Source organism: Lynx rufus, unplaced genomic scaffold, assembly GCF_022079265.1.
Source record: "Lynx rufus isolate CCGP_SWC_20201006 ecotype Redwood Valley unplaced genomic scaffold, mLynRuf1.p SCAF_1, whole genome shotgun sequence".
Classification (NCBI taxonomy): Eukaryota; Metazoa; Chordata; class Mammalia; order Carnivora; family Felidae; genus Lynx; species Lynx rufus.
Genome location: NW_025814823.1, coordinates 68,476,992 through 68,501,892, shown reverse-complemented (window position 1 = coordinate 68,501,892; position 24,901 = coordinate 68,476,992). Strand labels below are relative to the sequence as shown.

Below are 24,901 nucleotides of genomic sequence, written 5' to 3'. Positions count from 1 at the left end.
TGACTCGTTGCTTCTTTTCAGCCCCTACATGTGGACATTTCATCTGCTCCGTGCTCACCAATAACATGTACTGTTCTCCTAAAGTCTATGTTTTCAAAACACTTGTAATGATAGATTACATTCTCTATATATACAATTGCATCCAATTCCAGCCATTCGATTTTTAGGAAATGCACGGTTTCCACATCACTCAGGTTACTATTTCTACTGACTAACATGCAACAGGCTGGACACCGTGTTAACTAAAATGTCACGGCACTGGGACTAGAGGTCTGAATAAATCGATATTTCCCAGAAGCTCAGGAAGGATGGCCTGAGAACTACCCCAGGAGCTCAATGTGAGGAGCAACTTCTTGGAATAAGCAAAGGCAGACCAATCTTTCTCAATCTCTACCTTGGGAAGGCTGAAGATGTCAAGGTCATTGTGTCTCCTGCAGACCATTCTAAAATGTCTAAGAGGACCATCCTTCTGGAATGTCACTGCTGAAATTGGTAGTGTCCAAGCAATGCATAATTATCTGACTCCAACCTTAGTAAATTTATGGGCTGTTTTATTCTCATCATTTTCCCAGGCCTTTGAATTTATGTCTGAGACACCTTCATTGATTTTTGCAATCTAGGCGAGAAAGTCTGCCTGCCTTGCTTCATCAGGTGATGACAAGGAACATAGGGCAAATTCTTCTTGAAACTTTGAAATCATTTATTTAATTATCCCAACAATTACAGATTTAGGATGGCTCCAATTATGGAAATAAGGCAAGTACTTAATGTTTAAAAGGTTACTACAATTTAAAGTTACTGAAGACTGGAGGTCTCTTCTGGATTAGAGCCTTGTCCCAGATAAGGTCCATTTCCTCATGAACAAGCTTGAGTGATTTTGTTTGTCAAATAAGCTAAAATGATAGGATGCTTGCCAAGCTTTTATTATTTACCAATAACAAAAGATATTTTTATAGTAACTTATAATTTTCAAAGCATTCCCATGTCCATTATCCTGCTATATTCTTGTTACAATTCTGAGAAGTAGGTGTTATTGTGCCCAAATTGTAGCTGGACCTAATAAGTGCCAGAATCTTGATTGGAATTCAGTTCTTCTGATTCTATATTAATGCATTTCACACTATATAATAGAGCATCTCTTCATTAAAAAATTAATTGCCCTGGTATTGTTACAGCATTTGTACAGAATAAGGATTCGTAAAGATTCAGTATACATAAGAGAGAAAATAAATTTAATAAGTGAATTCATAAGCCATAGGGATTAAGTAAATTTCAGTGCATCTATAAATTAAATCCTGTCTATTTATTAAGAGGGTATTATGTTGAATATTTATTATTTCAAAAATATAACCATAATATACAAAGCAGAAATTTGCAAAAGACTATGTGTATACAGAATAGGCAGTTCAGAAATAGATACACACATATACAGTCAAATGATTTATGACAAAGATGCCACTAAAATTTTGCAGGAAAAAATTCTATTTTCAATAAATGGCTCTAGGGCAATGGGATATCCGTATGTCCCATTATTTCACACCATATTTGAAAACTAACATGAAAAAGCCCAAGAAACCAAATGCAAAAAAATATATTTTGTTTCCAGAAGAAAACAGAATCTCTTCATACCTTAGGGTAGAAAATAATTTCTTAATTAGTACATAAAAGCAATGTACATCAAAGAAAAAATAATAAATTATAGCTCATTGATTTGAGAACTAATTTATCAAAAGATACCAGAAAAATAATCCAGGAAGAAAAGATATTTAAAATACATATACCCAAAAAAAGCTTAGTGTGGTATATCTCAAAAACTCTTACAAACTAATAAAAAAAAAAGACAAACCCTAATTTTTAAATTGGACAAATATACAACACACAGCCACTATACAAAAGAGAATATCCACATAACAAATTAGCAAAAATCAATAGAATTAATCATTAATTCAATGCAAATCAAATAATCCTTTTAGAGTAGCTAAATCCAGAAGACTGATAATACCACTCATTGGCAAGAATGTGGAGTAACTGGAAAGTTCATATCTTCCTCAAGGAAGCCAAACTGGTGCAAATAAATTTGAAAAACTATTTGCCATTTTTATTACCCTATGATCCAGCAATCACGCTCCTAGTCACAAGTGTGTATATCCATCAAAAGACATGTACAAGAGTGTTCAGAGAATTCTTACTCATAATAGCCAGAAACTGGAAACAACCTAAATGTTTACCAATAGAAGAATAGCTAAATACATTGAGACATAAAATAGTAGGCAGCATTGAAAATTAAACAGGGTAACGATACATAAAATGTGAATAAATCTCCTAAGATATCATGTTGAGGAGCCAGACACACACAGAATGTTCATACAATGTTATTTCATTTTTATGCACATCAGTAGTAAGGCATAAATAATTAGTCAATGGTGATAGAAGTAAAAAATCATTGCTACCTCTAGGGGGAAGTGTACTACTGAACATTCTAGAATGCCAAGAATGTTCTTAATCTTAATGTGGTGACAGTTGTATGTAAGGGCAGAGTCAGATGTTGCTTCAGTTTGATGTGCCTCCTTATGGCCAATGCCTTTTAATCATCTTATTGAATCCTGAGTTCAGCAACTGGCAATGGTGTCCCCTTTTTCCTCACAATTTTGTGAACGGCAATGTTGAATACTGAGCATGCACTTATTAAAACGAAGTTTTAGAACAGACACTCCTCCATCCCTCTCTCTCCACTTCTTTTTCCACAGCTACTGCCATGCAAGATTCTGAAAGACGTCACTGAACACTCCTAGTGTCAACGTGACCACAACCAGGCAGGTTTTTCACAAAAGTCCCTTCTGCAAAAGTTGCCAATAGCATTTTTAAAACACCAGCGCTCATAGCAAAGCACTTTTCAGGCTTCCGAAAAATTTTCTTTTGAAACAATGATAACAAGATGCACTTAAGGATTCTTGATCCAGTCCATTCTTGTTCCACCTTGAACGTGAATGACTTCTAGATGTCTTTCTTTCTCTTTTTAAAATTATCCTTGTTATGTTTAAAATTTTGCTTTGCAATAAATAAAAATAAGGAAAGAATATCTCTTTGCTTGTACTGAATTAATATTAGAGTTAGAGTGACTCTACCTTTCTTCTTTTCTTGCTTTGCTATTTGAGGCATGTCCCAGGAGGCGGGGGGAGAGAATGCCAAAGAGACACATGCATTGTCTCTCTTTTACACATACTCACACACACACACACACACACACACACACACACACTTAAAGAAAGAGTAATCCATTTGGCCATGACACATCTAGGTTTTGACAACCAGCATCCCGTGAAAAGGCATCCCAAATATGGCTTTAGAGCAACCATAAGACTTTTTAGGTATAATACACATAAAACCAGTCAGTTTGCTATGAAATCTAAGGTTTAGAACCCACCTAAATCTTGGAGCTCAGGCACATTAGCCCTAGTTTCTCAGCACAGACAATTTATTGAAGAATCCAACCAGCATCACTCTTTTGTCCCTCTTTCTCTCATTCCCCTATGGAATGGCTCAGAGTGGAGCATAGCCAAAAGGAAAAAAGCTTTATGGTACCCTTATCTTAAGCCTAGAGACTTGGCCTCGAACACACCTCTTCCATACTGTCATATTTTGGTTTCATTTTGTTTCCTGGCCCTTATTCTAGTCCCAGAGGAGAAGTTTGAGATAGGGTCAGAATCAATTCCAACAATGTACTCCTAGTCTATCTTTTGAAGATAAGTTTGTGATAGGAATAAAATGAGGTTTCCCTCAATAAATGAAAGTGTATGTGATATAATTGGGATATTGTAAAGCATCCTGAGAAATCACGATGGAAAGCATAATGGAGAATAAATTACTAATTGCATTAGTGGTCTTCTGTGCTCAACTCAGAGTATAACTTTTAAGTATACCTGGCATCTAGTCCCATTACTGTAATTTGTTTTGCTTGCCTTTTTTAAAAACTCACACGAGTTATTTTTAATAATGTGTTTTCAAAGGTAGGACAAAGACAATCTTCATAATTCTCTCAGGTTATGAACAAAGGCACAGAAATAGGAGTCTAAATTGGAAGCTCTAGAGGGGATTATATCTATTGCTATGTTTTATACATTATCTAATTTCCTCTTGGCAACCGCAGATTCTGAATTATAACTGTGGTGATCATAATAACAATGAAAATGAGTGACATCTCTTACTAGCATGAACTGTGTTCAGCCCACTCCTTTGTTCTTGAGATGTGGGATCTGGTTTCAGAATCTGTAGAGAGCCCTAAACAGCATGATAGAAGGTTAACAGGTAAATAAAGGTTAGAAGACACATCTTTACTTTCTATCATCATGTTGTCTGCCTGTCTCTCCTTCTTTCCCAGGATCAAAATACGTATGTGGCAAATATGGAAGGGAAAAGGTCTGTGTGTACTTGGTAGAGTTTCATTTCATTCTTTATCCATAATGCCTGGTTTTTCTCAGCACTAGCATTGATATTCTCCAGCATACGATCAGAATTTTCTTCCTGCAGACAGCTCATTTCTGGTATAACAGACAGTCTTCTAACAGTCTTTTAAATGAAAGGACTAGTGTTTTATGTAGGCCTCCAAGAAGTCTAACTATTTGAGGATAGATAACGAATGAAAAAAAACCTAAACAAGAATCAGCAACCCTCCCCTTGGCAGCCCATTTACAAGTTTTGAGTAAGAATTCAATGATGTTCTGAACATCAATAATAATGTTTTCTAAGACATTCAACTTCCCGGAGATAAGCAATAATCTTGTTTGCTCCAAACACTTTGGTATTCCCTGTTGAACTAGTCTTTGAAGCACATTTTCTAACACATCTGCAATGCCCCCTGATTTAGCCTGCTCAAGGAAAGGGGATGACCCACCCACTCTCTGGGGTTCAGTGTCTCCAATCCCTGTCATCATAAGTGTGTGAGATTGAGAAATTCAGTTGCACTGAAAAGCATAAAGTAAGGAACTAAGATGCTCATTTTATTCTCCCTTGACAGATACTGGCAGAGAGAAGATATAAACTTAACAGTGTCCTAAGGGCTCAGGTGAGCTTTTACCTCACTTCTAAAACACCTTAAAAATAACAAAAATTGCTGGTAAAGCAGCCAAGTCGGCCAAGAAGTTCCTTCTTCAACATTTTGTAATGTAAACTCTTGTGGGGAAAAATTGGTACTGCCCTTGTCAAATTAAATAATCGCTGCAGACACGGTAACTCCGGGCTGTTTTCTAATAATGATGGCTTGAGGAACAGGTACATCTAAGTATGCATACAAGAGATAAAGATGGGATGTGTGTTCTTACATTCATGATGAAAAATGAACCATAGAGAGTCTGATTCGGTATAGATTTCCTTCATTTCAATCAGAATATTTGATTGAACAAAAATTAAAAACAAAAATTTCAGAAGATTTCCTATGTTGCCTACTCTTCAGCCTCAGTTTCCTTGGGAAGGGGTGGGAGGTAAGAATCAGACACACTGCGAATAGACAATCAGGTCTTCCCACCTCCTTGGTTCAAGACCAGAATGAGTCATGAAGTGAGATTCTCCTGCCTTCACACTTACCTCAGAAAAGCTTTTAGCAAACACAAGACCCCAAATAGTATTGACATTTTAAAAATATGTTTTTTTAAAAAGCATTTCCATTTTCTTGCAGAGCAAACGGTCAACCATGAGAGTTTGGCTGTCAATTCACTGATGATTACTATGATGTGATTATTATATGTGATTGAACTTTGTGACACCATAAGAAAGCCTTCCTTACCTCCTTTATCAGTGCCGCTTGTTTTTATGGTGTTTCTAAAGAGCTACCAAATATGAGCTCAAAGATGGCCAGCAATGCCTTTTTAAATTCAGTTTTAGAGTAATTAAGAGTCCCGTTGCTAACTGCAGCAATATTTTCAGAACCCATACCCCCACAAAGGTCTTCAAAGACTAGAGGCAAAATTCACAGATTACGACTTGCCTGTTTGAATTCAATCTTTCTTTCAAAGAAGCACACAAAACTTTTTTTCTAATGCACTGTACAATCAAGAACAAATAGGTGAGATGCTTTCAACCCATAAGCCTATATCTCAACAATTCAATACAAGGTGACAATGGTTAGTTTAACCATCATCAGAACCTTTTATTGTGTGTACCAAATACATCAAAGTGGAGCCATATCTCAAAGAACCAGGAAGCAAGAGATAGGTGGGCAGACAGAGGGGAAGGAAAAGAAAGGAGGGTGGAAAGGAAAGAAAATGTGTGTTTGTGCATTTCTTCCTGGGCCTCAGACCACAGATGGGGATTCGCTGATGTGGTGACTCTCAGGGAGTGAATTACCTACGTTTGAGTGGGGATCAGGTGGGGGATGCCTTTACACTCAGGAAAATCCATTTTTCACACAGCAGAGTCATCTAGCATGCCCCAGCACTACCTTTCCCAGTGCTCCAGAAGGCCTAACCTCTTCTTGGAGAGATGATTGCTCCCTTAGATGAAAAGAGAGTCAGGAACTAGGGAAAGGGTTGGCCTGACAGGCAGAGTATCAGAATAGCTGGGACAAAGGGACAAGGTCAGGAACTGGAAAAGCACCATTGTTTCCAGTGGCCATTGGGAGGTCTATGAGATACTCTCACAGCTCATAGCATATTCCCTGTGGCAAGAGATGTCCTAAGTGGCCTGTGTCAACACCATGCAGGTGTCACTACTGTCACACATGTGGCCCATGTCCTGCACTAGACAGCCATGAGACCATGATACTCTGACCTATACTTTCTATTATTTAATTATTGAACTTTCTTGATACATTTAGCCCAAGGAAAGGCAATGACATTACATTTCTATTATTCAAATTTTATATATATACGTGTATGCTTATGCATGTGTATATATAAAGATGTGTTTATATATGTATCTATACATAAAGACTGTACTATATTACTGTATTATATAAAATAGTAGAGATTTAATACAGTATTATATATATACACATACATATATATGCATATATGCACATACACATGTGTATATATATATATATGCACATACACACATGTGTGTATATACACATACACATATCTACTATACACAACCACGCATACCAGATATATAGTAGAAACTTAACATGGTAAATTTTTCATACATAGATGTGTATGTGTATGTATGTATATATAGAATTGACAGCATTATATATAATAGTAGAATTTAATGAAGTTTATAGGTCTTAGACTATATGCTTGAGACTATATACCAGGTATTAAACTTTTACATATCTGATATTTATCATGACAGTGAACGTATCAAGTCAGATATGCATTCCACATTCTGCATTCATTCATTCTATACTTACCGAAGGTTTTCCTATGAACAGAGAATTGGACCACATACTGTGGGGATAGGGAACCAAAGAGAATACAGTGCCTGAGGTCCAAATGAGCTTCAAGCCACATGACAGAAAATGTATGTCAGTAACTCATTGAATACAAAACAGTATGGAGCAGGTGTCCCAAGGCAGACAGAGCCAGATGCTGAGAGTGTCTGAAGGAAGGAAGGGTTATTATGATTTGGTCTGAGAAAGGAGACAAGGAAATCATTGTTAAAGGAGATGCTTTTGAACCATTTTAATGACCAAAGGAGGAATATGAGATCTACAAGCCAACAGAGAAATGTGAGCCAGGGGATGAGGTGAGGAAGGTATCGCATGCTTAGGGATAACAAGCAGATTCATTTATCTGAAGAGGAAGGTGCAGCAAGGGAGCCAAGCCAGGGGCAATAGAAGGGACAAGCTTGTCTGTTGGTGTGCATTCTATGTTGAGTCTGTATCAGAAGATGGGCCATTATGGATACGGTCAGGGCTGACGATGTAGAAGGCAAGGCATCTGAACTAAGTATTGAAAGATAAATATGATTTCTATAGTCAGAGGTATATATAATGAAGAAGAACATTGCAGGAAAAGAGAATTGCGTTAGGAAAGGGGCAGCGACAAGAACAAATAGTGGGGACTTAGGGAATGGTACAAGTAGGATAATAAATTTTGGCCCATTCCTGGCATGTACTATGGGTCAACAAAAATTTGTTGAATGAATGAATAAATGATTGATCACAGGGACGTCAGGCAGAAAGAAGTTTCAAAATCTAGGTTGGAGTCAAACCTTGAATTCTAGACTAACAAGTCAGGCCTTCAGCCAGTAGCCAATGAGGAGGAACTAAAGAATTCTAAAAGGAAGGAGTGACAGGATTGACACTGTGATCTGGAAGAGGAATCTGGTATTGAGATTGAGAAAAAGGTTGGATTAGAGAGGGGTTGTCACAAAGAAAAGGCTACGCATGTATCACCAACTCCTGTTGGTGGTAATAGTAGGAATGTAATAGAATGAATGGAAGAAACATTAGAAAGACACGTAATACTATGACTCAGCTTTATCTGACTGACCCACCCACACACAGCAAGGTTTGCAGGCCAGTAGAAATATACCCACAGGCCTACTTGTGGCCATTGTCTGGGGCTTCACACTTTGCTTCCCCTGGTGCATCATTCTTCTATTTCAATCTTCTGCCCCTTTAGCTCTGTTACCTGTTTCCAGGCAAGTCTGCACATGCCTCTTGGACTTGAAATAAGTTTTACCTCCTGATGTGACATTCAACCCTCATTCTTGTACTCTTCCTGTGCCTAACTGTTTCAGATAAACATAGCCCTCATCTCAGCCTCAGCTTCTGGAATAAAACCCCAAAGACAGCCCACTCGTTTAGAACTTACCGTATTCTTTGAGCCCCTCGGAGGTAAAGCCACGAGGAAGGACTTACAAAAGGAGGGATTTCAGTAGAGATTGAAAGTGAGAAGGAAAGAAAAGTCAAAGATGAATTACCTTTCAAGAGAGATCATTCACTCATAGATATTTCTAGAGTTCCACTGTTTGCCAGTCATGGTTTTTCATGCTTTACATAAATTAGGGAACGAAATGGCCAACAGTCCTGCTCTCATGTAGTTTGACTTCTAGGTGGGAGAGACAAACAATAAACAATAGGTATCATAAAAATATAAATGATACAGCATGTTTGAAGATGTTAAGTGTTCTGAAAAATTCAGCGCGGGGTATGGCAGAAATAGTACTGTGGGAAAAAGTGGAGCAGGATGCTATATTAAAAAGGTTGTCAGGGTTGGCCTCATTGAGGAGGAGTGATATGAGCAAAGGCAGGAAAGAGACAGAAGAAATTAGCCAAGCATGTATCTGGGGGGAAGAACATTCCAGGCAGAAGGAATAATAGCAGCATGTGTAGCAGGTTCAGTGAGCAACAAGAACGTCAGTATACCTACCTCAGAGCAAACAAGAAGGGGTATAATAGGAAATGAAAAACATAGTAAATCTGGGATAGATCGTGAAGGCTTTTACAGTCCATAGTAAGGGCTTTGGCTTTCACTCTGAGTGAAGTAGGAGCCATTAGAGCATTTGGGCTAAAGAGGAACATGATCCAATTTACATTTTGTGGGATTACACTGAGTGTGCATTGAGGAAAATTACAAAGGAGCAAGGATAGAACAGGGAGGTCCCTGAGTAGGGCTCAGCAGTAATCCGAGTGAGACAGGACAATGTTCTCACAGCAAGGATGCAGCAAAATAGGGGGTGAGAAGTGAGCAGGATATATTTTCATGGTTAAACCAACGAGAGTTCCTCCTGAAAACCTGGATAAGGGGTGTGAAATAAAGAGAGGAGTCAAGGAAGAGTTCAAGGGCATTTTTTGGCCTGGACAACTAGAAAGATAGAGTTGCTATAAACTAACATAGAGAGAACTGAGGTTGGAGCAGATTACCTGGAGCACAGTGCAGCAGATATGGAAGCTCAAGATGTCTGTGAGCTATCCACGTGGCATGTTCAGTAGGCAATGGGATGTGGGGGTCTGCAGAAAGGTCTGCGATGGAGACATAAATGGAGATGTGCTCAGCATGGAAACCGTACATAAAGTCATGAGACAAGATGAAATTACCAAAGGAGCGAGTGAAGATGAGGCAGCGAAACAAAGAGGACCAAGGACTGGGGCCAGGGGCACTCCACATTAAGAGACTGGGTGGAAAAATGGTGCCGTCCCTGAGGCAACAAGAGATAGTCTGAGTGTGGGGAGAGATGACTGGTTCGATAAATGAATTCTTTTTTTTTTTTATTTTTTTAACGTTTATTAATTTTTGAGAGACACAGACATGGCACAAGTGGGGGAGGGGCAGAGAAAGAGGGAGACAAAGAATCCGAAGCAGGCTCCTGGCTCCGAGCTGTCAGCAAAGAGCCCAACGCGGGGCTCGAACTCATGAGCTGTGAGATCATGACCTGAGCCGAAGTTGGACGCTCAGCCAACTGAGCTGCCCAGGCACCCCTACATGAATTCTTTTTTACCCATGTTGTGTTTAAGGTGAAATTATGAAATTCAGGTGACAGCTAATGGTGCACTGCTAAATAGTAAACAACCGACTTCAGGGGAGGAGAGTGTAATTTGTAGACTTGGCCAATTTCTCTGGTGTTATATACTCCCATCATTGCCAATTAGGAGCTACAAACTTGGAAGTCATTGCATTTTAGTGGCTGATGGAAATACAGGAGTAAGACCCAAAACAAAAATGTATTACTTTTTTGATTGAGAAATCAGCTCTAGGGAGGGGACAATTAAAGTGATAGGAAATCATGAAATCTTCAGAGGGCATATTGTGATAAACAGGAGACAAGGCAAAACGTGGGTAAATGTCCATATTAAGGGGGCTCAAGAGATGTCCAAGGGAAGAAAGAAACGCAAAAAGCTAAATTCCAGAAAGGTTTTATAAACTGGGATCCTTTTGCTACTGTTGTGTTTCTTCTTTCTTTTCTTCCTAGTTTTCCCCTGGCAGGTGAAAGTATATGACTCAGGTAAGAGTTTTTCTTTCAGTGCCTCAGAGAATGGACACAACAAAGCCTTCTCCTTACCGATAGAAGAACTTTACTATGAACGTGCTTATGAATAGTTTTACCCATTTCCAGCTTTCCATAAAATAAAATGTCATAAGGATATCTGCATACTCCAACATTTATACCATTTGGATTTTCCAAATGGTCAATGTGTTTTTTTAGACACGTTCAAAAAAAAATTTTAAGTCAATTTACATTTGGTACAAAGCGCTGTACTTAATAGCCAAAAGTCCTGTTACACTGATTAAAACTAAGAACAACCAGTAGGAAACAGTGGTGTCTTAGTTTGCTTTTTTGTGTGCAACTTAGCTGCACTGATGAAGAACAGAATTAAGACTATGATTCATTCTTAGCTATTTAGATACAGGTCATGCTATGGAAAACGAGACATATGTTAGAACAATCAAACATGTGATGCAACTTTTTTAAATGTATGTATGTTTGTTTGTTTATTGAGAGAGAGTGTGTGAGGGAGGGGCGGAAAGAGAGGGAGAGAGAGAGAATCCCGAGCAGGCTCCACACTGTCAGCGCAGAGTCTGACGTGGGGCTCGAACCCACGACCTGTGAGATCATGACCTGAGCTGAAATCAAGAGTCAGATGTTTAACCAACTGAGCCACCCAGGCACCCCAATGTGATGCAACTTTTTAAAAGCCTTTAAAAGTCTCTATGTACCTTTCAAGTATAGCATATGTGTGCTAATCACATTTCTAGGATATTTCAAGATTCAAATACAAATGTATTTGTAATTGTCGAATCATGTATTCTAATTTTTTTCATTTGAAAAACATGAACACTGTTAGCAGATTTGCTTTGGGCTAAATTCAATTTAGATTCCACCCCCAGTGTCTGCTGGATGGTAGAGAGAAGGCTACTAAATCTAAGGAAAATGTACTAAAAGCCTACCCGACATGCTCATTGGGGCTGTACTCTCAAGAAAGCTTGGCCAGCCCAAGCTTGCTATAACACTACGAGTATTCTCAAATAGCAGTTGAATGTTTGTCCTAGTTCTTAGTAGCTGCTCTGAATCAAAAGAGCTCTCCGTTCTTAGGACATTGAAATTATGACTTGAAAAGGAAAAAAAAAAGCGTGTTATTGCATTTTTCCTGGATTGAAAATCACACTGAAGACAGTGAAACTCTTCCAAAAGGCAAAGTTCTGCTTCACCGTTTGGGGTCCTTCTGCAATCTCCCTCAGGACCCATACACAAAATGAGGACAATACGGAGACCTGCCTGTTCACATAATTGATCCACTTTCATCCGCATAAAGGGATGAGAAAGTCTCAAATTATTAACAGTCCAGTGCTTTTACAGCTCCCACCTACCATGCACTTATCGCTTTCAGATTTCTCCTAATTGAATTACTCAGAGCAGACCAAATGACCTTAGTTGTCCAAGCACTATTTATCACATTGTACTGTAAATGAATTGCATTATTGAAAGAAAAATATTCTCCTAATCCATTTTCCATCTTCTAGTAATTATATCCTCAGTGTCCTAATTTTTCCATGACTTTTCTTTTCAAGAAACAGCTATTAACCTTCAACATAGTCAGTGACCTTGTTTGGATGACTCTGTCCCCCCAGGTGACCTTGAAACAAAAAATTATAGAAGCATCAATTGGCAAGTTCACCAGCATTCAGCAAAGTATGAAAAGGGTAAGAGCTCTTCATTTCCCAGCACTGGCATTCATCATGGAAAGACACGTAAAAGAAAGGGCAAATTGCAATGACATGCATCCAATAAATTGGAGACTCTTGTCACAGTAAACGCGAATTCAGCAGTTTATAATCACAATGCATAATACGGCTACATTACTTATTTTTCAACCCTCCAAACTTATGCTTTTAATATGGGTTCTTCTGTGTCTTCCTTTTTATCATTAAAAATCCTAAGTGCTGTCTGCTATGAGATCATCTTTCTGAGTCTGTTGAATTTCATCTTGACTATTAGTAACAAATCTTTTTTGTAAAGGCATCCAATCAAGCGTCAAAGATTTTGAAGAAATCTGAAAGGTCACGTAGTTTCAAGTAGACCATGAACAAACTGAACTAGAGGGGAAATGACCTACCAAATTGTTAATAAACTATTTGCAAGTTCAAAAATCCAGCCCTTCTCTTGGCAATCTGCATGGCATTTCATTTCCTTTAATCTGGTAGATGGGATCCAAATTCTCTTGCCTAAATTGGAGTTAAACCCAACAAATCAATGATCAAGATGATTCATCATTCCTAAATAGATTTATTTATGAACTAAGATAGTTCAATACATATTGTAGTGGTGTCAGTAGAGTGTCCACACTAAGTGATGTTCTCTATTACATGTGCTTGATTTTTTTCAGATAGTGTGAATGCTGTCACTAAAGTGCACGTAATAAGGTCAAACACACTTACAGAGATGTCCATGCGTGGTCAGGCTCTCTCATCTCCGTATTACATTTCACCCAAGCGGGTTATGAAAGGTAGAGCAGCAACACAGAACAGACACTGGCCAAAAGGGATCACAGGTATGGGGTTGAGTCCAGCTCTCTGACTCTTGTGAATTCTACTAGACATTCACTCAAACCCCCTGGGCTTCTACTTCCTCATTCATGAAACCGTTTCTGAAGTCATACGATCCTATCAGTCTCCGTTGCTACAAGTAAACACCGGATTCATTGCTCCCTCTTCATTTCTCCCTCATCTCCCAAAGCAAAACAAAGCAAAGCAAAAAATAAATAAATAAATAAATAAATAAACAAACAAACACACACACACAGAAAAGGGGGCAAGGAGACAAAACTGGCTCTAGTCTGTGCCTGAGACGTGCTGAGTTTCCCAGTTTTGCATGCCTGCTTCCCGAGCACTGTGAGTGTGCGCTAGCAGTGAGAAGCACTACTGTGGCAACCCATGCTCTGATGCTGTGATGATGCTCTGAATCCTATTAAACAATAGGATTCTTAGATTTCTGGATCTTTTCATGGTTCATCCCCAGTGATCGTAGCATACATATCACAACTTGAACAGTCGGTATTTCCGGTTCAGGACGGGTCCACATTATGAGGTGGAATATTTCCTCCACCTAAAATAGAGCCTCTTCGAGATCATTCTTCAAATAACTGCCATTTTTGGAAGCGTTATCATCTCTGCAGCTAGATCCATTGAGGAAAATCATTTCCAGAGATTTGTTTCCTGAAGCATTGTTTGTCTATTCACTGTACCAACAAAAGAGCTTAACCATTCTGTTTTGGAGTAAGGTGCTCCTAGGACATTTCTGATCCTGAGGTACAGCCATAGGTTCCTGCTACTGATTCTCATGTCCAATTTTGAGTTGCATCAGCTGCATGTTATGAAGCCAGTCCTCACTACATCCCACCAAGAATGTCAATCGGTTTTCCAGGCTGTTTCTACTCCCTGCCCCCACACCCCTGAGGCAGTGCCCTAATCATCTCACAGGAGCCCTGGCTGATCTCCATGCCCACACTTGGAGTTGGACTCTAAACTAGACCCACTAACGAGATTCAGGTCTCCTGCCCATATGATACCATTTCAGGCATCTCAAGGGCTTCCTTGCCTTAAAAACAAAATTCTACTTTTCTAACTGCTGCTTCAAATTCCCTTAAGAGGATAAAGACATGCCTTGACTCAGTACACATTTTCCTGGGATAGGAAACATATAACCTGAAATCTATACAATTGATTATTCTGACAAAATTGATTAATATCAAATCCTTTCCTGAGGAAGGACTCTGATGGGGGAGCCCCACTGGCTAGCGAAATGGGGAAAGTACAGCAAAAGGAGGTGAAAGACACCACATATTTTGCTTCCTTTTTGCCTCATTATTATTTGTGATAGGAGCATGATGTTAATCTCCTGAGGTTCTTCAGCTAACTGAACAATAAATAAACACCATTTACTGAGTCGCTCAACAGTGAGAAGCAGCACCGTGAAAACGCTGGTAAGCTCCAAAAAGCTTCTCCTTTATAAAAGCAAGGAGAGCACTGGCAAATATCATCAGAAGTTACTTCTTTATACCTCTGTATATTAGCTGAAGGCTTGCAACCATTCACGGAACTTTTGCTGGGTTGTCGTTGGTAAACGATAAGCCTTGTTAAGAGGAGCAAGCTTCATTGTGTTTTTACTTGCCCTATTTCCACCCCACCCCTAAATTCACAGTCTTCTTGAAAACTGACAGCCACAATCACTGTTAAAACCAGCAGTCTGGCATCCCTCACAAGGGGCAGAATGGTCCTGGAGCTTCTTGAAAGCCCAATTCTTAGAGAATTAATCATTATTTGACCTGTCTAGTGGTTCCCCAGAAGACCTTATTTGCAAAGATATCTTTATATGACATGACTGGAAACTCATCCAGTATGAAAAGCCTTTGTCCCAGGGGTATTTGCCCCCCTCCAGAAAGAATCTTAGGCTCCTATTTAACACTGCAGCCACCTGAGGCAGTGGGCAACAATGGGACAACGGGTAGGGAAAAAGTTTAAAAGAAAAAGACAGGGAATGAGATGTCCAGAGGGGGCTTTGAACATCCCCAACATATTCCTAGTCATCTAGAAGCCCGTGTGCATGTGCGGGGCTGTGCACATGGCCAGGACTGTGTGCACATTCAGGAAGACTTAAGAAACTCTACCATCTTGCTAAAGTTGACATTCCGTGCAAGTAGAAAATGCAGACTAAGAAGTAGCCTAGTTGAGTGTTGAAGGTGTTCCCCAGGACACATATAGAGCTCCTGGCAAAGACTGGGCGACTTATTAATTCCGGGCATTTAAGAAAATATCTATCCAATTATTATCTGACCATTAAGAGAACTGGGCAGGGACTTCACTGACCACACACACACACACACACACAAAGAATTCAGAATTTACAGAATTACAGAGTTCAGTAAAGTCACCGAACAAACACCAACAGCAACCCTGGTGAGGAGGAAGAATCTGATTTCCAGGGTTACCACAGGGTATTAGCTAAAATGTTCATTTTTCAACAAAAAGTAGGAGACATACAAAGATGTAAGTGGGTATGGCACATACACACACAGGGGAAAAAAAGCGATTAATAGAAACTATCTCTGAGGCAGGTTAAAGGTTGGGACTTATAACACTGACTTTAAGTTAGCTACTTTATTTATTTTACTTTATTTTATTTTCTTAAAGTTTTATTTATTTATTTTGAAAGAGACAGACACAGTGCGCATGTGGGAAGGGAAGAGAGAGAGAGGGGGAGAGAGAGAGGAGTCCCAAGCAGGCTCCATGCTTCCAGCACAGAGCCCAACATGATGCCCAAACCCACAAAGCTGTGGGAACATGACCTGAGCTGAAACCAAGGGTTGGACACTCAACTGACAGAGCCACCCAGGCACCCCTAAATTAGCTATTTTAAATATGGTCTAAGAATGGTCACCAAAGAGAGTATGTCAATAAAAAGGCAGAAATTATACAAAGGAACCAAATAGGAATTCTGGAGACTAAAAGTATAATAAAGGAAATAAAAACTTTACTACAAGAGCTCAACAGAAGATTTGAGCTGGCGGAATTAAAAATTAGTGAGCTTTTAAGGCACCTGGGTGGCTCAGTCAGTTAAGCATCTGACTTCTGCCCAGGTCATGATCTCACGGCTCATGGGTTTGAGCCCTGTGTCAGGCTTTGTGCTGACAGCTCAGAGCCTGGAGACTGCTTCAGTCAGATTCTGTCTCCCTCTCTCTCTCTGCCCCTCCCCTGCTTATGCTCTGTCTCTCTCTCTCTCTTAAAAATAAATAAATATTAAAATTTTTTTAAAAAATAGTGAGCTTTTGGTGGGTATTTATCTCCCACAAAAAAACCCAAAAAACCAAAAATTTGAAAAGATATATACACCCCTACATTTACTGTAGCATTATTTACAATAGCCAAGATATGTAAGCAACCCAAGTGTCCATAGACAGATGAAGAGATAAAGAAGCTATGGTACACATATACAATGGAATATTACTCAGCCACATAAAAGAATGAGATTTTGCCATTTGTGGCAATATAGATGGACCTACAGGGTATTATGCTAAGTGAAATAAGTCAGCAAAAGAGAAACGCTATATGATTTCACTCACAAGTGGAACCTCAAATATCAAAACAAATAAATAAACAAAAAGCATAATCAGACTTATAAAAACAGAGAACAGACTGATGGCCGCCAGTGAGGAAGGGGTGTGGGGAGATGGGTAAAATGGGTGAAAGGGAGCGGGAGGTACAGGTTTCCAGTTATGGAATGAGTGAATCACAGGAGTGAAAGGTACAGCATAGGGAATATAGTTAGTGGCACTGTGATAGTGTTGTACTGGAACATGGCAGCAACACTTGCAGTGAGCATAGGATAGTGTACAAACCTGTTGAATCACGGTGTTGTACACTTGAAACTAATATAACGCTGCCAACTATACTCTGCTAATAGTAATAATAATAAAAATAAACAACATAATCTGGACTTCATGTACAGAGAAGGTGTACATGCATGTGTGTGTGTGTGTGTGTGTGTGTGTGTGTGTGTGTGTGTAATGTTCAATTTTGGGTTTTTGGGAAGTGGCTTCTAGAACTATCACCAAGTCACATACATGTGCCTTTAAGATATAAAATGATTTCAAAAATATTTAGTGAGCTTGAAGATAGGTCAATTGAAATAATCCAGTCTAGGGAACAGAAAGAAAAAAGAATAAAGGAAAATGAATATAGCCTAAGAGCACCAAGTAGATTAATATATGCATAATGGGAGCCTCAGAGGAAGAGAAGAGAGCAGGAAAAAGGGGCAGAAAAATATTTGAAGAACTAATGGCTGAAACATCCCAATTTAAAGAAAACCATCAATCTACATATCCAATAAGCTCAAAAAAATTCCAGGTGAGATAAACGCAAAAAGATCCACAGCTAGACACTTCATAATCAAATCATTGAAAGCCTAGGACAAAGAGAGAATCTCGAAAGTATCAAGAGAGAAGCAACTTAGCATACAGAAAGGATCTTCGACAAGACTAAATGACAAGCTGATTTCTCATCAGATATCAGGGAGTCCAGAAAGCAGTGGTATGACATAATCAAAATGCTGAAAGAATAAAGGCTGTCAACCAAGAATTCTACATCCAGCAACACTATCCTTCAAAGATGAAGTAGAAATTAAGATAGTCACTGATAAAAACTGAGAGAATGTATCTGCTTGCTTTTCTGCCCCACAAGAAATACTAAAGGAAGCCCTTTAGGTTGAAATAAAAGGATACTGGAAAACAACTCAAATCTACATAAAGACATAAAAACCACTGGTAAAGGTAACTACATAGGTACATATAAAAAAATGATATAAATGTTTATTCACTTGTAACTCATTTTTTCTCCTATCTGATTTAAAAGACAACTATATAAAATGATACTTATAAATATGTGTCTATGGGCACAAAATGGATAAAGATATTTCCAGGACAATAATAGCACAAGGAGGGGGAGAAAATGGAGCTACATAATAGCAAAGATTTGTATATTATTGAAATTATATTGAAAATAACACTATAGGGGCGCCTGGGTTGCTCAGTTGGTTGAGTGTCCGATTTCAGTTCAGGTCACGATCTTGTGGTCCACGAGTTCGAGCCCCATGTTGGGCTCTGTGCTGACAGCTCAGAGCTTGGAGCCTGTTTTGGATTCTGTGTCTCCCTCTCTCTCTGCCCTTCCCTGCTCATGCTCTGTCTCGGTCTCTCTCTCTCTCTCTCTCTCTCTCTGTCAAAAATAAATAAACATAAAAAAAATTTTTTAAAAATAAAATAACACTAGAAAATATCTATGTAACATAAGAAAAAAAGCTGTTATGGGCAAGACATTAAAGACATAAGACCTACAGGAAACAAATAGAAAAATAGCAGATGTATATTCTACCTTATAGGTAATTTCATTTAACAAAAATTAATTGAACAACCCAATTAAGAGAAAGATATTGGCAGAATATATAATCCAATTATATGCTGTCTGCAAGAGACAAACCTTCAAAGACACAAATAGGTTGGAGGTAAAAAAATATATCATGCAAACAGAAACCAAATGAGAACTGAAGTGGTTATACGAATATTAGACAAAATAGACTCCAAAACCAAAATTGTCACTAGAAATACAGACATTTTACAATGTTAAAAGAGTCAATCCATCAAGAAGATATAGCAATTATAAACATATATGTACCTAACAACAGTGTTCTAAAATACTTGTAGCAAAAACTGACAATATTAAAGAAATAGATAATTCAACAATAATAGATGAAAATGTCAATAACCCACTTCCAAAAATGTTTGAAAGAACTAGCAGGTGATCAACAAAAAGTAAAAATCTTGAAAAAACTATACATCAACTAGACCTTCGGACATTTACTGAATGCTCCACTCGACAACAGAATATACATTCTTAAGTGCACATGGAACATTCTCCAGGACATGCCATATGTCAGGCCACAAAACAAGTCTCATTAATTTTAAATCTATATTACTAAAATGGAATTATTCAAAAATCAACAGCCGGATAATATTCTGGTGTGTGTGTTTTCTTTTTGTTTGTTTGTTTGTTTTTAAGTAGGCTCTATGTCCAGCATGGAGCCCAACATGGGGCCTGAACCCACAACCCTGAGATCAAGACCTGAGCTGAGATCAAGAGTCAGATGAATAACCAAATGAGTCACCCAGGTGGCCCAGCCAGGCAATCTTTTAAGTCATTTACATGAGTTATTTTAATTAATTCTGAAAAAAAATTCTATGAAGTATTGATAATATTGGGTCTAAGAAGCATGATTAGGTATGATGATTATCCACTTTTACAGATGAAGAAACTACAGTAATGAGGGTTATATGACCTACCTATGATGGAACACTTCATAAGGAACAAAGGTACGAGCTAAACTTAATGCCCTACTCATGTTTGAGGTCTCAGCTTAAACGCTGCCTCATCAGAGATACTTCCTGCCCAATCTACACAAGATCCCCCCTGCAATTCACTCTTATAGCATCCTATTCTTTTTCTTCATAGAACTTTTTACAATGTGAAATTCTAGATTTCTGGGTCTGACGATGGACAAGTGGATAACATAAGTAGTGTGCACAACTTGTCTTTGTTTGCCTGGGACTTTCCCAGGGTTGACACTGACAGTTCCAAGTACTAGGAATCCTTTCAGTCCTGGGGAAACTAGAGTGGTTTGTCACACTAAGGAATAAACAAGCTACGAGTGTTTCCTCGTTGATGTCACACAACAAGACATTCCCTCCATAAGTGATCAGAGCTATCACCAGGACATTAGTGCTATAGCCAACCCTCTTTCCCCTGACAATCCTAAGTGGCTTCTAAGTCATGGGAGAGTCTCTGTGTCTACCCGCTACAAGGCACCCTTTTCAGTCACCATGGACACACTATGTAGAAACTAAATAGAGATGGGATTTTTAAAAAAATTTTTTACATTTATTTATTATTGAGAGACAGAGAGAGATAGAGCACAAGTGGGGAAAGGGCAGAGAGAGAAGGAGACACAGAATCCGAAGCAGACTCCAGGCTCTGAGCTGTCAGCACAGAACCCGATGCGGGGCTCAAACCCACAAACCGCGAGATCATGACCTGAGCCGAAGTCGGATGCTCAACCGACTGAGCCACCCAGGCGTGCCAAGAGATGGGATTTTTAACCCAGGTTTTGAATAAAAATGGAAACTCTGTGAGAAGGAACTCCCATTTTGGGTACCATTATTGTTTACTTGTTTATTCCCCTTCTTTTCCATTTACTCCATAAGAGCAGGTGGCTTTACATTTTTGTTCACCATTAAATATGCAGCATGTAGCAAAGGCCTGGCATCTGGTGACTATTCAATAAACATTTGAAGCAGGGACCATGTAACTTCTAAGGCCTTGCTCTTAATCACCATCTACCTGCTTTGATGTAATACTTTAATTCCCCTGCCTTAACAGTAACACAGGCTAACAGTATGAACTACTCACAACATTCCAGGAATGATATTATAATTAATTGACAGACCAAGTTTTTGAGGTAATTATTCCCATTTTCCAGATGAGGAAAAGAGAGATTAAAAAACTTGTCTAAGACCTCAAAGTTAATTTGTATTTGCTCCACAAATGTGTGCTGTAATTTCTCAACTCCATCATGCTTGTGGCAAGAAATATTTCTATACCCACACAGTGTAAAGTACAAAACATCAGGTGCTTACTAACATTCCTTGTAGAGACCGCTTCTCCATGCTTCCCATATTGTTTAGCGTTCCAATCTGGTAAGCTAAATATTTTTCATATCTGGGAGTTTCACCTGGGTTCCTCTCCAATTCAGTTCAAATTTACACAGAGTTATAGTAGTTATAATAATAACCTCTGAATTCCTCAGGCACTAGCAAATTTTGAGTCCATAATAATATAATTTCCCAAAGTTGTTTCTTCTTCTAATTGCTAAGACAATCAAGGAAACCATTTTCATTCATTTTTAAATTTCTATTTTATCTTATTTTATTTTATTTTATTATTTTCCATAACCAATGTAGCTCTTAAAGCTCTCCTTTCTTCTTCTCCTTTTTTTTTGAAAAGAATCCTCAGGTGTACATGCATGATATTTAAACTAAACTCCCTAGAGCTGAATATGATTTATCTTCAAACAGCAGGGAGGAGGGAGGTGAGTAGAAATCTTCAAATATATATAGATTCATAGCTAGCTTCTACTGAACTCCCGCCCTTGTCAACTCGTTTAGAACACAATTTTCCAAATGCCACTGCTTTCTGGGAATCAGGGGAGGGTAAGAGAGCTCTTTCATTTCATTAGATTTGTGTCAACTCCATTCTGAGTTTCGAGCAATGGAGACTCTTGGAAAAATATTCTGAGCTCCCCTTCAGGGCTGGGCTGCTGCAAATCTGGCAGCACAAAGCACTGAAAGTAAATAAAATGGTTCACATTGTGCTCCAGGCATGAAGGAGCCCTAGAGATAGGACGAGAAATCCAGTTGATGTGCTCAGACCCTACCTCCAATTGTATGCTGCTGTTTTCTCAATAGTCAGAGCTGTAGCCATGGCCAAATTGCACAATTGGAGCCAAATCCTCCCTCAACTCTGTGTAGGCAACTTCATCCAAAGTCAGTAGGTGTAGAGTGCATATCTAAAAGGGACATTTGGAAATAGTGCCATTTAGTTCTCTTATCGGCCACATACTTACTATGCGGTAAGTGCTTTTCCACCAATTTCTGCACAAACGTGAGCCTGTTTGCTATTATCAGATGGCAACACTTGCTGTACAATTTCCTCACTTTTTAAAGCTTTTTGTGTTTTGCCAGTCAGGAGTACATTTTGCAAGTCCCTGGCAAACACAAGTGTACTTTCTCCTTGGCTTGAAAACTTGCGGAAGCCAGATGAAAGAAAACAGCTCCCAGGGAAAGCTCAGGATTTCATCAGTTCATCAGTGAAATAGTCTTAGGCTTCTCCAGTCCAGTTTTGAATGGATTGTGTTTCCTTAATTGAAGAAGTAAAATTTCAGAAGAGGGTAAGTGAAGAAAAGAGCGGAAGGTTCACCTCATGAACAAGTTCTCGTCCTTGGCTCTCCCTTGGCTCTCCGTCCTCAGGATGAGGTGGCAGTTTCCATTTCCTATGTACATCTCACATCCTTTCGTATGTGGGTGGGATTTACCAGGTGCATACATCCCCCACCGTCTAAGGTGGGCTCCCTGAGGCAGGACCAACAGCGTCTTCATCTCTATAATGCTGGCATGTCTCATCAAGAAACATTTGCTCTCTACCTACTCTGTGTTGGGCATTGCTGCTCCTCCCAGGGAAAGGGATAGAGTGGGGTTGCATACTTCTATCCCTTGAGGGACTTAGAGCCTAGTCAGGACACGGATGCTTAAGCATAACATTTATGCATAATGCGAGTCAAGGTTATGTGGAGTATGACCAGGGCGCCAAAGGGAACACGGCAGATGTGTGTGTAATCCTGATGGTATAGTCAAGAAGACTGCTGGGAGAGGACTATGCCAGAGTTGAATGCTGACAGTGACACTAACCAGGAATTACGTCAAAAATGAGCATGGAAGACAGGGAGTTCTAGGCATGGGCCACATGCCGGTGAAGGGGCACATGCTTGTCAAGAGCAAGAGGGCAGGGAACAGCATGTGGTGTGCCATGCAAATTTCAAGGGCCAGGCTGGGAATAGTAGGGCCATTAAAACTGAGGAGGTGGACAGTGTCCAGCTAGCCAAGACTTTCTTTTTAATTGTCTAAGTTTTTAAAAATATAGAGACTAATTTCAACACTGAGAAAACAGGCTCATATCTGTGTTTTAAACAGTTTGAATTGGGAAATTAATAAAGAGGACGGATTTTATCTGTGCAAGACAGAAAACAAGGAGCCCAACTGGGAAACAATTTTAATCATCTTGGTGAAAGACCAGGGCAGCCTGTGTTAGGGCACTGTTATTAGGCCTGGGAGTAAGGTTATGCAAGAAACATTGACAAGGCAGAATGGGAAGGATATCGTGCTGGAAAGGGGGTGGATGGAGGTACCCACTGGGCCCTGGGTTATGTAAACTTGAAGTTCAGAGAACAGTGAGAGATTAAAGTTGCCTTATGTGCCTCCTAAATTTATCGGAATCAGAATAATCCTTGAAAGCAGATGAGATTCCCCATGAAGAACTTGTTAAAAGAGAAAAGCAGTAGCTGGGCATCCTTGGGGAAAAATACCATTTAGGGGGTGAGCAGGGGAGCAGATGCCTTTCAAGGTGACAAGACCCTTCAGAGACCTACATGTGGGACAAAGACAGGGTGAGACCCTAGAGGTTCAGCAGTAAAGTTTTTCATAGAAAAGGCAGAAAACAGGGGCACCTGGGTGGTCCAGTCGGTTAAGTCTCCAACTTTGGCGCAGGTCATGATCTCATGGCTGATGAGTTCAAGCCCCGCATTGGGCTCTTTGCTGACAGTTCAGACCCCCTGGAAACTGCTTCAGATTCTGTGTCTCCCCCTTTCCACCCCCCTCCCCACTTCATTCTCTGGCACTCTCTCTCTCTCAAAAATAAATAAAGATTAAAAAAACATTTTACAAAGAAAGGGAAGAAAACAGTGTCAATGCCACTTTGTGATTAGTCAACATAATGTCATATAACTTGGGCAATAAAATAGTCTTTGAAGACCTTTTGTGTAGTAAAGACACTTCTACCTATTGCTTACTTAATACATGAATGAATGAATGAATGAATGAGACCAAAACTTCAGAGACTCTGTTACCTTAGGATATAAAGGGGGAGGCTTCATTTGTTGGGTGAAGGCTGAGCTTCAGAGTAGTCTAATCTCTAGCCTTATAAACTTACTTACTTAGTATTGGTAACACAAAATAAGCCATTCTGTCCCAAGCTGTTTCTTATCGACTTTTCCTCTCCATAGAACTTGCCACCACGCATATTAGCAGTGATAGATGAGGCAAGAACTAAGGCGGAAATGCAGGATCCAGGGATAAGCTGCCTTCATCACTGGTCACATATAGGACCCACTTCCACATTTCAGGTAGGTTAAGGGTCATAGGTCTGTGTTCGGAAACATTGACAACTAGGTGTCACAACGTCCAAGTTTTAACACTAGCTCTTTTATTGCCCGCAAAGAGATCTCTGGGCCCGCACCTGTTCATCCTTGAATTGAAGTAACAGACTAATGGACTTCGACGTTTTCTTCCATTTTAAAGTTTTTCTAGATACTCACTCTCTGATGCCTGTGAAGCATACTATATTCACTTAATAAGTGCTCAACAAAGATTTCAGCCACTAATTCAGTCCCTCCGGACCGAAAGCTTTACATTGAAGCGAACAGAACGGTGTGCTGTTTGTTCCTGAACCAAGCAGAGATTTATTTCGCTTGCTGTGGTTGTTCTTCGTTTCTGCTTTCCCTGTTGTGTTGGTACATATGCCTTCACTTTATATTCCTGCCTTTTTCTCCGGAAGTCTGAGAAACACTGGTCGCTGCCAACGCATACACCCAT

At 39.4% G+C, this 24,901-nt stretch overlaps 1 protein-coding gene and 1 pseudogene across 1 annotated transcript in view; both read right to left on the bottom strand.

The window, feature by feature from the left end:
* Positions 1-24,901, bottom strand: part of HS6ST3 (heparan sulfate 6-O-sulfotransferase 3) — a 658,389-nt gene that overhangs the window by 162,611 nt on the left and 470,877 nt on the right. The gene's annotated exons all lie outside the window — the stretch shown is intronic.
* Positions 18-24,901, bottom strand: LOC124500714 (ubiquitin-conjugating enzyme E2 variant 3-like; annotated as a pseudogene).